The sequence below is a fragment of the Electrophorus electricus genome, chromosome 13 (assembly GCF_041902795.1).
Source record: "Electrophorus electricus isolate QZ-2024a chromosome 13, ASM4190279v1, whole genome shotgun sequence".
Taxonomy (NCBI): domain Eukaryota; kingdom Metazoa; phylum Chordata; class Actinopteri; order Gymnotiformes; family Gymnotidae; genus Electrophorus; species Electrophorus electricus.
Genome location: NC_137509.1, coordinates 22,879,929 through 22,893,784, shown reverse-complemented (window position 1 = coordinate 22,893,784; position 13,856 = coordinate 22,879,929). Strand labels below are relative to the sequence as shown.

The following is a 13,856-nucleotide window of genomic DNA, read 5'->3' as shown; positions in this document are numbered from 1 at the left end:
AAGTGATGCAACAAAAACTTACAGCATCTGCTATTCCCAGGTGCTAACAGATAGTTTTTTTAATTAATCACTGCATTTCACATCCTAGCATGTCATCTTGACAGTAAATTAAAGTGATTCAAGAGAAGCTTACAGCATCTCGTAGTCCAAGGTGCTAACAGATAGTTTTTGATGAATCACTGCACTTCACATTCAGGCATGTGAGTTGGAGAGTAAATGAAAGTGATGCAAAAAAAACTTACAGCATCTGCTATTCCCAGGTGCTAACAGACAGTTTTTTTTATTAATCACTGCACTTCACATTTGAGCATGTCAGCTTGAAAGTAAATTAAAGTGATGCAAGAAAAGCTTACAGCACCTGGTATTCCTAGGTAGAGTCCCACCTCAGTAATATCCAGGCCCAAACTTGCTTAGCTTCCAAGGTCAGAGGAGATTGGGCGTTCTCAAGCTGGTGTGGCCGTAAGCCTTAAACACTTACTCAAATTGCCTAATCATAGCAAATATGATCAAAGACCAATCTGACAATTTTTTTTATTAATCCCTGCACTTGACATTCTAGAATGTTATCTTGAATGTAAATTAAATGATGCAATAAAAGCTTACAACATCTGGTATACGGAGGCACTAACAGACAGTTTTTTGATGAATCACTGCACTTCACATTCAGGCATGTGAGTTGGAGAGTAAATGAAAGTGATGCAAAAAAAAGTACAGCATCTGCTATGCCCAGGTGCTAACAGATAGTTTGAGTTAATTATTCACTGCACTTCAAATTTGAACATGATAGCTTGAACATAAATTAAAGGGATGCAATACAATCTTACAGCACCTGCTATTCCCTGGTACTAAAATATTTCTATTTAATCTGTACACTTCACATACAAGCTTGTCAGTTGCAGATTAAAGTAAAGTGATGCAACAAAAACTTACAGCATCTGCTATTCCCAGGTGCTAACAGATAGTTTTTTTAATTAATCACTGCATTTCACATCCTAGCATGTCATCTTGACAGTAAATTAAAGTGATTCAAGAGAAGCTTACAGCATCTCGTAGTCCAAGGTGCTAACAGATAGTTTTTGATGAATCACTGCACTTCACATTCAGGCATGTGAGTTGGAGAGTAAATGAAAGTGATGCAAAAAAAACTTACAGCATCGGCTATTCCCAGGTGCTAACAGATAGTTTTTTTATTAATCACTGCACTTCACATTTGAGCATGTCAGCTTGAAAGTAAATTAAAGTGATGCAAGAAAAACTTACAGCACCTGGTATTCCTAGGTAGGGTCCCACCTCAGTACTATCCAGGCCCAAACTTGCTTAGCTTCCAAGGTCAGATGAGATTGGACGTTCTCAAGCTGGTGTGGCCGTAAGCCTTAAACACTTACTCAAATTGCCTAATCATAGCAAATATGATCAAAGACCAATCTGACAATTTTTTTTATTAATCCCTGCACTTGACATTCTAGAATGTTATCTTGAATGTAAATTAAATGATGCAATAAAAGCTTACAACATCTGGTATACGGAGGCACTAACAGACAGTTTTTTGATGAATCACTGCACTTCACATTCAGGCATGTGAGTTGGAGAGTAAATGAAAGTGATGCAAAAAAAAGTACAGCATCTGCTATTCCCAGGTGCTAACAGATAGTTTGAGTTAATTATTCACTGCACTTCAAATTTGAACATGATAGCTTGAACATAAATTAAAGGGATGCAATACAATCTTACAGCACCTGCTATTCCCTGGTACTAAAATATTTCTATTTAATCTGTACACTTCACATACAAGCTTGTCAGTTGCAGATTAAAGTAAAGTGATGCAACAAAAACTTACAGCATCTGCTATTCCCAGGTGCTAACAGATAGTTTTTTTAATTAATCACTGCATTTCACATCCTAGCATGTCATCTTGACAGTAAATTAAAGTGATTCAAGAGAAGCTTACAGCATCTCGTAGTCCAAGGTGCTAACAGATAGTTTTTGATGAATCACTGCACTTCACATTCAGGCATGTGAGTTGGAGAGTAAATGAAAGTGATGCAAAAAAAAATTACAGCATCTGCTATTCCCAGGTGCTAACAGACAGTTTTTTTTATTAATCACTGCACTTCACATTTGAGCATGTCAGCTTGAAAGTAAATTAAAGTGATGCAAGGAAAGCTTACAGCACCTGGTATTCCTAGGTAGAGTCCCACCTCAGTACTATCCAGGCCCAAACTTGCTTAGCTTCCAAGGTCAGATGAGATTGGGCGTTCTCAAGCTGGTGTGGCCGTAAGCCTTAAACACTTACTCAAATTGCCTAATCATAGCAAATATGATCAAAGACCAATCTGACAATTTTTTTTATTAATCCCTGCACTTGACATTCTAGAATGTTATCTTGAATGTAAATTAAATGATGCAATAAAAGCTTACAACATCTGGTATACGGAGGCACTAACAGACAGTTTTTTGATGAATCACTGCACTTCACATTCAGGCATGTGAGTTGGAGAGTAAATGAAAGTGATGCAAAAAAAAGTACAGCATCTGCTATTCCCAGGTGCTAACAGATAGTTTGAGTTAATTATTCACTGCACTTCAAATTTGAACATGATAGCTTGAACATAAATTAAAGGGATGCAATACAATCTTACAGCACCTGCTATTCCCTGGTACTAAAATATTTCTATTTAATCTGTACACTTCACATACAAGCTTGTCAGTTGCAGATTAAAGTAAAGTGATGCAACAAAAACTTACAGCATCTGCTATTCCCAGGTGCTAACAGATAGTTTTTTTTAATTAATCACTGCATTTCACATCCTAGCATGTCATCTTGACAGTAAATTAAAGTGATTCAAGAGAAGCTTACAGCATCTCGTAGTCCAAGGTGCTAACAGATAGTTTTTGATGAATCAAAGCACTTCACATTCAGGCATGTGAGTTGGAGAGTAAATGAAAGTGATGCAAAAAAAACTTACAGCATCGGCTATTCCCAGGTGCTAACAGATAGTTTTTTTTATTAATCACTGCACTTCACATTTGAGCATGTCAGCTTGAAAGTAAATTAAAGTGATGTAAGAAAAGCTTACAGCACCTGGTATTCCTAGGTAGAGTCCCACCTCAGTACTATCCAGGCCCAAACTTGCTTAGCTTCCAATGTCAGATGAGATTGGGCGTTCTCAAGCTGGTGTGGCCGTAAGCCTTAAACACTTACTCAAATTGCCTAATCATAGCAAATATGATCAAAGACCAATCTGACAATTTTTTTTATTAATCCCTGCACTTGACATTCTAGAATGTTATCTTGAATGTAAATTAAATGATGCAATAAAAGCTTACAACATCTGGTATACGGAGGCACTAACAGACAGTTTTTTGATGAATCACTGCACTTCACATTCAGGCATGTGAGTTGGAGAGTAAATGAAAGTGATGCAAAAAAAAGTACAGCATCTGCTATTCCCAGGTGCTAACAGATAGTTTGAGTTAATTATTCACTGCACTTCAAATTTGAACATGATAGCTTGAACATAAATTAAAGGGATGCAATACAATCTTACAGCACCTGCTATTCCCTGGTACTAAAATATTTCTATTTAATCTGTACACTTCACATACAAGCTTGTCAGTTGCAGATTAAAGTAAAGTGATGCAACAAAAACTTACAGCATCTGCTATTCCCAGGTGCTAACAGATAGTTTTTTTAATTAATCACTGCATTTCACATCCTAGCATGTCATCTTGACAGTAAATTAAAGTGATTCAAGAGAAGCTTACAGCATCTCGTAGTCCAAGGTGCTAACAGATAGTTTTTGATGAATCACTGCACTTCACATTCAGGCATGTGAGTTGGAGAGTAAATGAAAGTGATGTAAAAAAAACTTACAGCATCGGCTATTCCCAGGTGCTAACAGATAGTTTTTTTTATTAATCACTGCACTTCACATTTGAGCATGTCAGCTTGAAAGTAAATTAAAGTGATGCAAGAAAAGCTTACAGCACCTGGTATTCCTAGGTAGGGTCCCACCTCAGTACTATCCAGGCCCAAACTTGCTTAGCTTCCAATGTCAGATGAGATTGGGCGTTCTCAAGCTGGTGTGGCCGTAAGCCTTAAACACTTACTCAAATTGCCTAATCATAGCAAATATGATCAAAGACCAATCTGACAATTTTTTTTATTAATCCCTGCACTTGACATTCTAGAATGTTATCTTGAATGTAAATTAAATGATGCAATAAAAGCTTACAACATCTGGTATACGGAGGCACTAACAGACAGTTTTTTGATGAATCACTGCACTTCACATTCAGGCATGTGAGTTGGAGAGTAAATGAAAGTGATGCAAAAAAAAGTACAGCATCTGCTATTCCCAGGTGCTAACAGATAGTTTGAGTTAATTATTCACTGCACTTCAAATTTGAACATGATAGCTTGAACATAAATTAAAGGGATGCAATACAATCTTACAGCACCTGCTATTCCCTGGTACTAAAATATTTCTATTTAATCTGTACACTTCACATACAAGCTTGTCAGTTGCAGATTAAAGTAAAGTGATGCAACAAAAACTTACAGCATCTGCTATTCCCAGGTGCTAACAGATAGTTTTTTTAATTAATCACTGCATTTCACATCCTAGCATGTCATCTTGACAGTAAATTAAAGTGATTCAAGAGAAGCTTACAGCATCTCGTAGTCCAAGGTGCTAACAGATAGTTTTTGATGAATCACTGCACTTCACATTCAGGCATGTGAGTTGGAGAGTAAATGAAAGTGATGTAAAAAAAACTTACAGCATCGGCTATTCCCAGGTGCTAACAGATAGTTTTTTTTATTAATCACTGCACTTCACATTTGAGCATGTCAGCTTGAAAGTAAATTAAAGTGATGCAAGAAAAGCTTACAGCACCTGGTATTCCTAGGTAGGGTCCCACCTCAGTACTATCCAGGCCCAAACTTGCTTAGCTTCCAAGGTCAGATGCGATTGGGCGTTCTCAAGTTGGTGTGGCCGTAAGCCTTAAACACTTACTCAAATTTCCTAATCATAGCAAATATGATCAAAGACCAATATGACAATTTTTTTTATTAATCCCTGCAATTGACATTCTAGAATGTTATCTTGAATGTAAATTAAATGATGCAATAAAAGCTTACAACATCTGGTATACGGAGGCACTAACAGACAGTTTTTTGATGAATCACTGCACTTCACATTCAGGCATGTGAGTTGGAGAGTAAATGAAAGTGATGCAAAAAAAAGTACAGCATCTGCTATTCCCAGGTGCTAACAGATAGTTTGAGTTAATTATTCACTGCACTTCAAATTTGAACATGATAGCTTGAACATAAATTAAAGGGATGCAATACAATCTTACAGCACCTGCTATTCCCTGGTACTAAAATATTTCTATTTAATCTGTACACTTCACATACAAGCTTGTCAGTTGCAGATTAAAGTAAAGTGATGCAACAAAAACTTACAGCATCTGCTATTCCCAGGTGCTAACAGATAGTTTTTTTAATTAATCACTGCATTTCACATCCTAGCATGTCATCTTGACAGTAAATTAAAGTGATTCAAGAGAAGCTTACAGCATCTCGTAGTCCAAGGTGCTAACAGATAGTTTTTGATGAATCAAAGCACTTCACATTCAGGCATGTGAGTTGGAGAGTAAATGAAAGTGATGCAAAAAAAACTTACAGCATCGGCTATTCCCAGGTGCTAACAGATAGTTTTTTTTATTAATCACTGCACTTCACATTTGAGCATGTCAGCTTGAAAGTAAATTAAAGTGATGCAAGAAAAGCTTACAGCACCTGGTATTCCTAGGTAGGGTCCCACCTCAGTACTATCCAGGCCCAAACTTGCTTAGCTTCCAAGGTCAGATGAGATTGGGCGTTCTCAAGCTGGTGTGGCCGTAAGCCTTAAACACTTACTCAAATTGCCTAATCATAGCAAATATGATCAAAGACCAATCTGACAATTTTTTTTATTAATCCCTGCACTTGACATTCTAGAATGTTATCTTGAATGTAAATTAAATGATGCAATAAAAGCTTACAACATCTGGTATACGGAGGCACTAACAGACAGTTTTTTGATGAATCACTGCACTTCACATTCAGGCATGTGAGTTGGAGAGTAAATGAAAGTGATGCAAAAAAAAGTACAGCATCTGCTATTCCCAGGTGCTAACAGATAGTTTGAGTTAATTATTCACTGCACTTCAAATTTGAACATGATAGCTTGAACATAAATTAAAGGGATGCAATACAATCTTACAGCACCTGCTATTCCCTGGTACTAAAATATTTCTATTTAATCTGTACACTTCACATACAAGCTTGTCAGTTGCAGATTAAAGTAAAGTGATGCAACAAAAACTTACAGCATCTGCTATTCCCAGGTGCTAACAGATAGTTTTTTTAATTAATCACTGCATTTCACATCCTAGCATGTCATCTTGACAGTAAATTAAAGTGATTCAAGAGAAGCTTACAGCATCTCGTAGTCCAAGGTGCTAACAGATAGTTTTTGATGAATCAAAGCACTTCACATTCAGGCATGTGAGTTGGAGAGTAAATGAAAGTGATGCAAAAAAAACTTACAGCATCGGCTATTCCCAGGTGCTAACAGATAGTTTTTTTTATTAATCACTGCACTTCACATTTGAGCATGTCAGCTTGAAAGTAAATTAAAGTGATGCAAGAAAAGCTTACAGCACCTGGTATTCCTAGGTAGGGTCCCACCTCAGTACTATCCAGGCCCAAACTTGCTTAGCTTCCAAGGTCAGATGAGATTGGGCGTTCTCAAGCTGGTGTGGCCGTAAGCCTTAAACACTTACTCAAATTGCCTAATCATAGCAAATATGATCAAAGACCAATCTGACAATTTTTTTTATTAATCCCTGCACTTGACATTCTAGAATGTTATCTTGAATGTAAATTAAATGATGCAATAAAAGCTTACAACATCTGGTATACGGAGGCACTAACAGACAGTTTTTTGATGAATCACTGCACTTCACATTCAGGCATGTGAGTTGGAGAGTAAATGAAAGTGATGCAAAAAAAAGTACAGCATCTGCTATTCCCAGGTGCTAACAGATAGTTTGAGTTAATTATTCACTGCACTTCAAATTTGAACATGATAGCTTGAACATAAATTAAAGGGATGCAATACAATCTTACAGCACCTGCTATTCCCTGGTACTAAAATATTTCTATTTAATCTGTACACTTCACATACAAGCTTGTCAGTTGCAGATTAAAGTAAAGTGATGCAACAAAAACTTACAGCATCTGCTATTCCCAGGTGCTAACAGATAGTTTTTTTAATTAATCACTGCATTTCACATCCTAGCATGTCATCTTGACAGTAAATTAAAGTGATTCAAGAGAAGCTTACAGCATCTCGTAGTCCAAGGTGCTAACAGATAGTTTTTGATGAATCAAAGCACTTCACATTCAGGCATGTGAGTTGGAGAGTAAATGAAAGTGATGCAAAAAAAACTTACAGCATCGGCTATTCCCAGGTGCTAACAGATAGTTTTTTTTATTAATCACTGCACTTCACATTTGAGCATGTCAGCTTGAAAGTAAATTAAAGTGATGCAAGAAAAGCTTACAGCACCTGGTATTCCTAGGTAGAGTCCCACCTCAGTACTATCCAGGCCCAAACTTGCTTAGCTTCCAAGGTCAGATGAGATTGGGCGTTCTCAAGCTGGTGTGGCCGTAAGCCCTAAACACTTACTCAAATTGCCTAATCATAGCAAATATGATCAAAGACCAATCTGACAATTTTTTTTATTAATCCCTGCACTTGACATTCTAGAATGTTATCTTGAATGTAAATTAAATGATGCAATAAAAGCTTACAACATCTGGTATACGGAGGCACTAACAGACAGTTTTTTGATGAATCACTGCACTTCACATTCAGGCATGTGAGTTGGAGAGTAAATGAAAGTGATGCAAAAAAAAGTACAGCATCTGCTATTCCCAGGTGCTAACAGATAGTTTGAGTTAATTATTCACTGCACTTCAAATTTGAACATGATAGCTTGAACATAAATTAAAGGGATGCAATACAATCTTACAGCACCTGCTATTCCCTGGTACTAAAATATTTCTATTTAATCTGTACACTTCACATACAAGCTTGTCAGTTGCAGATTAAAGTAAAGTGATGCAACAAAAACTTACAGCATCTGCTATTCCCAGGTGCTAACAGATAGTTTTTTTAATTAATCACTGCATTTCACATCCTAGCATGTCATCTTGACAGTAAATTAAAGTGATTCAAGAGAAGCTTACAGCATCTCGTAGTCCAAGGTGCTAACAGATAGTTTTTGATGAATCACTGCACTTCACATTCAGGCATGTGAGTTGGAGAGTAAATGAAAGTGATGCAAAAAAAACTTACAGCATCGGCTATTCCCAGGTGCTAACAGATAGTTTTTTTTATTAATCACTGCACTTCACATTTGAGCATGTCAGCTTGAAAGTAAATTAAAGTGATGCAAGAAAAGCTTACAGCACCTGGTATTCCTAGGTAGGGTCCCACCTCAGTACTATCCAGGCCCAAACTTGCTTAGCTTCCAAGGTCAGATGAGATTGAGCGTTCTCAAGCTGGTGTGGCCATAAGCCTTAAACACTTACTCAAATTTCCTAATCATAGCAAATATGATCAAAGACCAATCTGACAATTTTTTTTATTAATCCCTGCACTTGACATTCTAGAATGTTATCTTGAATGTAAATTAAATGATGCAATAAAAGCTTACAACATCTGGTATACGGAGGCACTAACAGACAGTTTTTTGATGAATCACTGCACTTCACATTCAGGCATGTGAGTTGGAGAGTAAATGAAAGTGATGCAAAAAAAAGTACAGCATCTGCTATTCCCAGGTGCTAACAGATAGTTTGAGTTAATTATTCACTGCACTTCAAATTTGAACATGATAGCTTGAACATAAATTAAAGGGATGCAATACAATCTTACAGCACCTGCTATTCCCTGGTACTAAAATATTTCTATTTAATCTGTACACTTCACATACAAGCTTGTCAGTTGCAGATTAAAGTAAAGTGATGCAACAAAAACTTACAGCATCTGCTATTCCCAGGTGCTAACAGATAGTTTTTTTAATTAATCACTGCATTTCACATCCTAGCATGTCATCTTGACAGTAAATTAAAGTGATTCAAGAGAAGCTTACAGCATCTCGTAGTCCAAGGTGCTAACAGATAGTTTTTGATGAATCACTGCACTTCACATTCAGGCATGTGAGTTGGAGAGTAAATGAAAGTGATGCAAAAAAAACTTACAGCATCGGCTATTCCCAGGTGCTAACAGATAGTTTTTTTTATTAATCACTGCACTTCACATTTGAGCATGTCAGCTTGAAAGTAAATTAAAGTGATGCAAGAAAAGCTTACAGCACCTGGTATTCCTAGGTAGAGTCCCACCTCAGTACTATCCAGGCCCAAACTTGCTTAGCTTCCAAGGTCAGATGATATTGGGCGTTCTCAAGCTGGTGTGGCCGTAAGCCTTAAGCACTTACTCAAATTGCCTAATCATAGCAAATATGATCAAAGACCAATCTGACAATTTTTTTTATTAATCCCTGCACTTGACATTCTAGAATGTTATCTTGAATGTAAATTAAATGATGCAATAAAAGCTTACAACATCTGGTATACGGAGGCACTAACAGACAGTTTTTTGATGAATCACTGCACTTCACATTCAGGCATGTGAGTTGGAGAGTAAATGAAAGTGATGCAAAAAAAACGTACAGCATCTGCTATTCCCAGGTGCTAACAGATAGTTTGAGTTAATTATTCACTGCACTTCAAATTTGAACATGATAGCTTGAACATAAATTAAAGGGATGCAATACAATCTTACAGCACCTGCTATTCCCTGGTACTAAAATATTTCTATTTAATCTGTACACTTCCCATACAAGCTTGTCAGTTGCAGATTAAAGTAAAGTGATGCAACAAAAACTTACAGCATCTGCTATTCCCAGGTGCTAACAGATAGTTTTTTTAATTAATCACTGCATTTCACATCCTAGCATGTCATCTTGACAGTAAATTAAAGTGATTCAAGAGAAGCTTACAGCATCTCGTAGTCCAAGGTGCTAACAGATAGTTTTTGATGAATCACTGCACTTCACATTCAGGCATGTGAGTTGGAGAGTAAATGAAAGTGATGCAAAAAAAACTTACAGCATCTGCTATTCCCAGGTGCTAACAGATAGTTTTTTTTATTAATCACTGCACTTCACATTTGAGCATGTCAGCTTGAAAGTAAATTAAAGTGATGCAAGAAAAGCTTACAGCACCTGGTATTCCTAGGTAGAGTCCCACCTCAGTACTATCCAGGCCCAAACTTGCTTAGCTTCCAAGGTCAGATGAGATTGGGCGTTCTCAAGCTGGTGTGGCCGTAAGCCTTAAACACTTACTCAAATTGCCTAATCATAGCAAATATGATCAAAGACCAATCTGACAATTTTTTTTATTAATCCCTGCACTTGACATTCTAGAATGTTATCTTGAATGTAAATTAAATGATGCAATAAAAGCTTACAACATCTGGTATACGGAGGCACTAACAGACAGTTTTTTGATGAATCACTGCACTTCACATTCAGGCATGTGAGTTGGAGAGTAAATGAAAGTGATGCAAAAAAAAGTACAGCATCTGCTATTCCCAGGTGCTAACAGATAGTTTGAGTTAATTATTCACTGCACTTCAAATTTGAACATGATAGCTTGAACATAAATTAAAGGGATGCAATACAATCTTACAGCACCTGCTATTCCCTGGTACTAAAATATTTCTATTTAATCTGTACACTTCACATACAAGCTTGTCAGTTGCAGATTAAAGTAAAGTGATGCAACAAAAACTTACAGCATCTGCTATTCCCAGGTGCTAACAGATAGTTTTTTTAATTAATCACTGCATTTCACATCCTAGCATGTCATCTTGACAGTAAATTAAAGTGATTCAAGAGAAGCTTACAGCATCTCGTAGTCCAAGGTGCTAACAGATAGTTTTTGATGAATCACTGCACTTCACATTCAGGCATGTGAGTTGGAGAGTAAATGAAAGTGATGCAAAAAAAACTTACAGCATCGGCTATTCCCAGGTGCTAACAGATAGTTTTTTTTATTAATCACTGCACTTCACATTTGAGCATGTCAGCTTGAAAGTAAATTAAAGTGATGCAAGAAAAGCTTACAGCACCTGGTATTCCTAGGTAGGGTCCCACCTCAGTACTATCCAGGCCCAAACTTGCTTAGCTTCCAAGGTCAGATGAGATTGAGCGTTCTCAAGCTGGTGTGGCCATAAGCCTTAAACACTTACTCAAATTTCCTAATCATAGCAAATATGATCAAAGACCAATCTGACAATTTTTTTTATTAATCCCTGCACTTGACATTCTAGAATGTTATCTTGAATGTAAATTAAATGATGCAATAAAAGCTTACAACATCTGGTATACGGAGGCACTAACAGACAGTTTTTTGATGAATCACTGCACTTCACATTCAGGCATGTGAGTTGGAGAGTAAATGAAAGTGATGCAAAAAAAAGTACAGCATCTGCTATTCCCAGGTGCTAACAGATAGTTTGAGTTAATTATTCACTGCACTTCAAATTTGAACATGATAGCTTGAACATAAATTAAAGGGATGCAATACAATCTTACAGCACCTGCTATTCCCTGGTACTAAAATATTTCTATTTAATCTGTACACTTCACATACAAGCTTGTCAGTTGCAGATTAAAGTAAAGTGATGCAACAAAAACTTACAGCATCTGCTATTCCCAGGTGCTAACAGATAGTTTTTTTAATTAATCACTGCATTTCACATCCTAGCATGTCATCTTGACAGTAAATTAAAGTGATTCAAGAGAAGCTTACAGCATCTCGTAGTCCAAGGTGCTAACAGATAGTTTTTGATGAATCAAAGCACTTCACATTCAGGCATGTGAGTTGGAGAGTAAATGAAAGTGATGTAAAAAAAACTTACAGCATCGGCTATTCCCAGGTGCTAACAGATAGTTTTTTTTATTAATCACTGCACTTCACATTTGAGCATGTCAGCTTGAAAGTAAATTAAAGTGATGCAAGAAAAGCTTACAGCACCTGGTATTCCTAGGTAGAGTCCCACCTCAGTACTATCCAGGCCCAAACTTGCTTAGCTTCCAAGGTCAGATGAGATTGGGCGTTCTCAAGCTGGTGTGGCCGTAAGCCTTAAACACTTACTCAAATTGCCTAATCATAGCAAATATGATCAAAGACCAATCTGACAATTTTTTTTATTAATCCCTGCACTTGACATTCTAGAATGTTATCTTGAATGTAAATTAAATGATGCAATAAAAGCTTACAACATCTGGTATACGGAGGCACTAACAGACAGTTTTTTGATGAATCACTGCACTTCACATTCAGGCATGTGAGTTGGAGAGTAAATGAAAGTGATGCAAAAAAAAGTACAGCATCTGCTATTCCCAGGTGCTAACAGATAGTTTGAGTTAATTATTCACTGCACTTCAAATTTGAACATGATAGCTTGAACATAAATTAAAGGGATGCAATACAATCTTACAGCACCTGCTATTCCCTGGTACTAAAATATTTCTATTTAATCTGTACACTTCACATACAAGCTTGTCAGTTGCAGATTAAAGTAAAGTGATGCAACAAAAACTTACAGCATCTGCTATTCCCAGGTGCTAACAGATAGTTTTTTTAATTAATCACTGCATTTCACATCCTAGCATGTCATCTTGACAGTAAATTAAAGTGATTCAAGAGAAGCTTACAGCATCTCGTAGTCCAAGGTGCTAACAGATAGTTTTTGATGAATCACTGCACTTCACATTCAGGCATGTGAGTTGGAGAGTAAATGAAAGTGATGCAAAAAAAACTTACAGCATCGGCTATTCCCAGGTGCTAACAGATAGTTTTTTTTATTAATCACTGCACTTCACATTTGAGCATGTCAGCTTGAAAGTAAATTAAAGTGATGCAAGAAAAGCTTACAGCACCTGGTATTCCTAGGTAGGGTCCCACCTCAGTACTATCCAGGCCCAAACTTGCTTAGCTTCCAAGGTCAGATGAGATTGAGCGTTCTCAAGCTGGTGTGGCCATAAGCCTTAAACACTTACTCAAATTTCCTAATCATAGCAAATATGATCAAAGACCAATCTGACAATTTTTTTTATTAATCCCTGCACTTGACATTCTAGAATGTTATCTTGAATGTAAATTAAATGATGCAATAAAAGCTTACAACATCTGGTATACGGAGGCACTAACAGACAGTTTTTTGATGAATCACTGCACTTCACATTCAGGCATGTGAGTTGGAGAGTAAATGAAAGTGATGCAAAAAAAACGTACAGCATCTGCTATTCCCAGGTGCTAACAGATAGTTTGAGTTAATTATTCACTGCACTTCAAATTTGAACATGATAGCTTGAACATAAATTAAAGGGATGCAATACAATCTTACAGCACCTGCTATTCCCTGGTACTAAAATATTTCTATTTAATCTGTACACTTCACATACAAGCTTGTCAGTTGCAGATTAAAGTAAAGTGATGCAACAAAAACTTACAGCATCTGCTATTCCCAGGTGCTAACAGATAGTTTTTTTAATTAATCACTGCATTTCACATCCTAGCATGTCATCTTGACAGTAAATTAAAGTGATTCAAGAGAAGCTTACAGCATCTCGTAGTCCAAGGTGCTAACAGATAGTTTTTGATGAATCACTGCACTTCACATTCAGGCATGTGAGTTGGAGAGTAAATGAAAGTGATGCCAAAA

General features: G+C 36.8%; 7 non-coding genes and 8 pseudogenes across 7 annotated transcripts; all 15 read right to left on the bottom strand.

Annotated features, from left to right (window-relative positions):
• Window positions 1-346: 346 nt before the first annotated feature.
• On the bottom strand, window positions 347-465 carry LOC145649916 (5S ribosomal RNA; annotated as a pseudogene).
• A 788-nt stretch (window positions 466-1,253) lies between these two features.
• LOC145649065 (5S ribosomal RNA) lies at window positions 1,254-1,372 on the bottom strand (annotated as a pseudogene).
• Window positions 1,373-2,161: 789 nt separating this feature from the next.
• On the bottom strand, window positions 2,162-2,280 carry LOC145646572 (5S ribosomal RNA). The gene has a single exon (XR_014116197.1). It is a non-coding gene; the product is annotated as a 5S ribosomal RNA (ribosomal RNA).
• Window positions 2,281-3,070: 790 nt separating this feature from the next.
• LOC145648365 (5S ribosomal RNA) lies at window positions 3,071-3,189 on the bottom strand (annotated as a pseudogene).
• A 789-nt stretch (window positions 3,190-3,978) lies between these two features.
• LOC145648506 (5S ribosomal RNA) lies at window positions 3,979-4,097 on the bottom strand (annotated as a pseudogene).
• A 789-nt stretch (window positions 4,098-4,886) lies between these two features.
• LOC145644013 (5S ribosomal RNA) lies at window positions 4,887-5,005 on the bottom strand. The gene has a single exon (XR_014116103.1). It is a non-coding gene; the product is annotated as a 5S ribosomal RNA (ribosomal RNA).
• Window positions 5,006-5,794: 789 nt separating this feature from the next.
• LOC145650668 (5S ribosomal RNA) lies at window positions 5,795-5,913 on the bottom strand. The gene has a single exon (XR_014116724.1). It is a non-coding gene; the product is annotated as a 5S ribosomal RNA (ribosomal RNA).
• A 789-nt stretch (window positions 5,914-6,702) lies between these two features.
• Window positions 6,703-6,821, bottom strand: LOC145650657 (5S ribosomal RNA). The gene has a single exon (XR_014116723.1). It is a non-coding gene; the product is annotated as a 5S ribosomal RNA (ribosomal RNA).
• Window positions 6,822-7,610: 789 nt separating this feature from the next.
• On the bottom strand, window positions 7,611-7,729 carry LOC145646561 (5S ribosomal RNA). The gene has a single exon (XR_014116196.1). It is a non-coding gene; the product is annotated as a 5S ribosomal RNA (ribosomal RNA).
• Window positions 7,730-8,518: 789 nt separating this feature from the next.
• Window positions 8,519-8,637, bottom strand: LOC145648326 (5S ribosomal RNA; annotated as a pseudogene).
• A 789-nt stretch (window positions 8,638-9,426) lies between these two features.
• On the bottom strand, window positions 9,427-9,545 carry LOC145649329 (5S ribosomal RNA; annotated as a pseudogene).
• A 790-nt stretch (window positions 9,546-10,335) lies between these two features.
• On the bottom strand, window positions 10,336-10,454 carry LOC145646550 (5S ribosomal RNA). Its single transcript, XR_014116195.1, has one exon. It is a non-coding gene; the product is annotated as a 5S ribosomal RNA (ribosomal RNA).
• Window positions 10,455-11,243: 789 nt separating this feature from the next.
• LOC145648325 (5S ribosomal RNA) lies at window positions 11,244-11,362 on the bottom strand (annotated as a pseudogene).
• Window positions 11,363-12,151: 789 nt separating this feature from the next.
• On the bottom strand, window positions 12,152-12,270 carry LOC145646539 (5S ribosomal RNA). The gene has a single exon (XR_014116194.1). It is a non-coding gene; the product is annotated as a 5S ribosomal RNA (ribosomal RNA).
• A 789-nt stretch (window positions 12,271-13,059) lies between these two features.
• On the bottom strand, window positions 13,060-13,178 carry LOC145648324 (5S ribosomal RNA; annotated as a pseudogene).
• Between the last annotated feature and the right edge of the window lie 678 nt (window positions 13,179-13,856).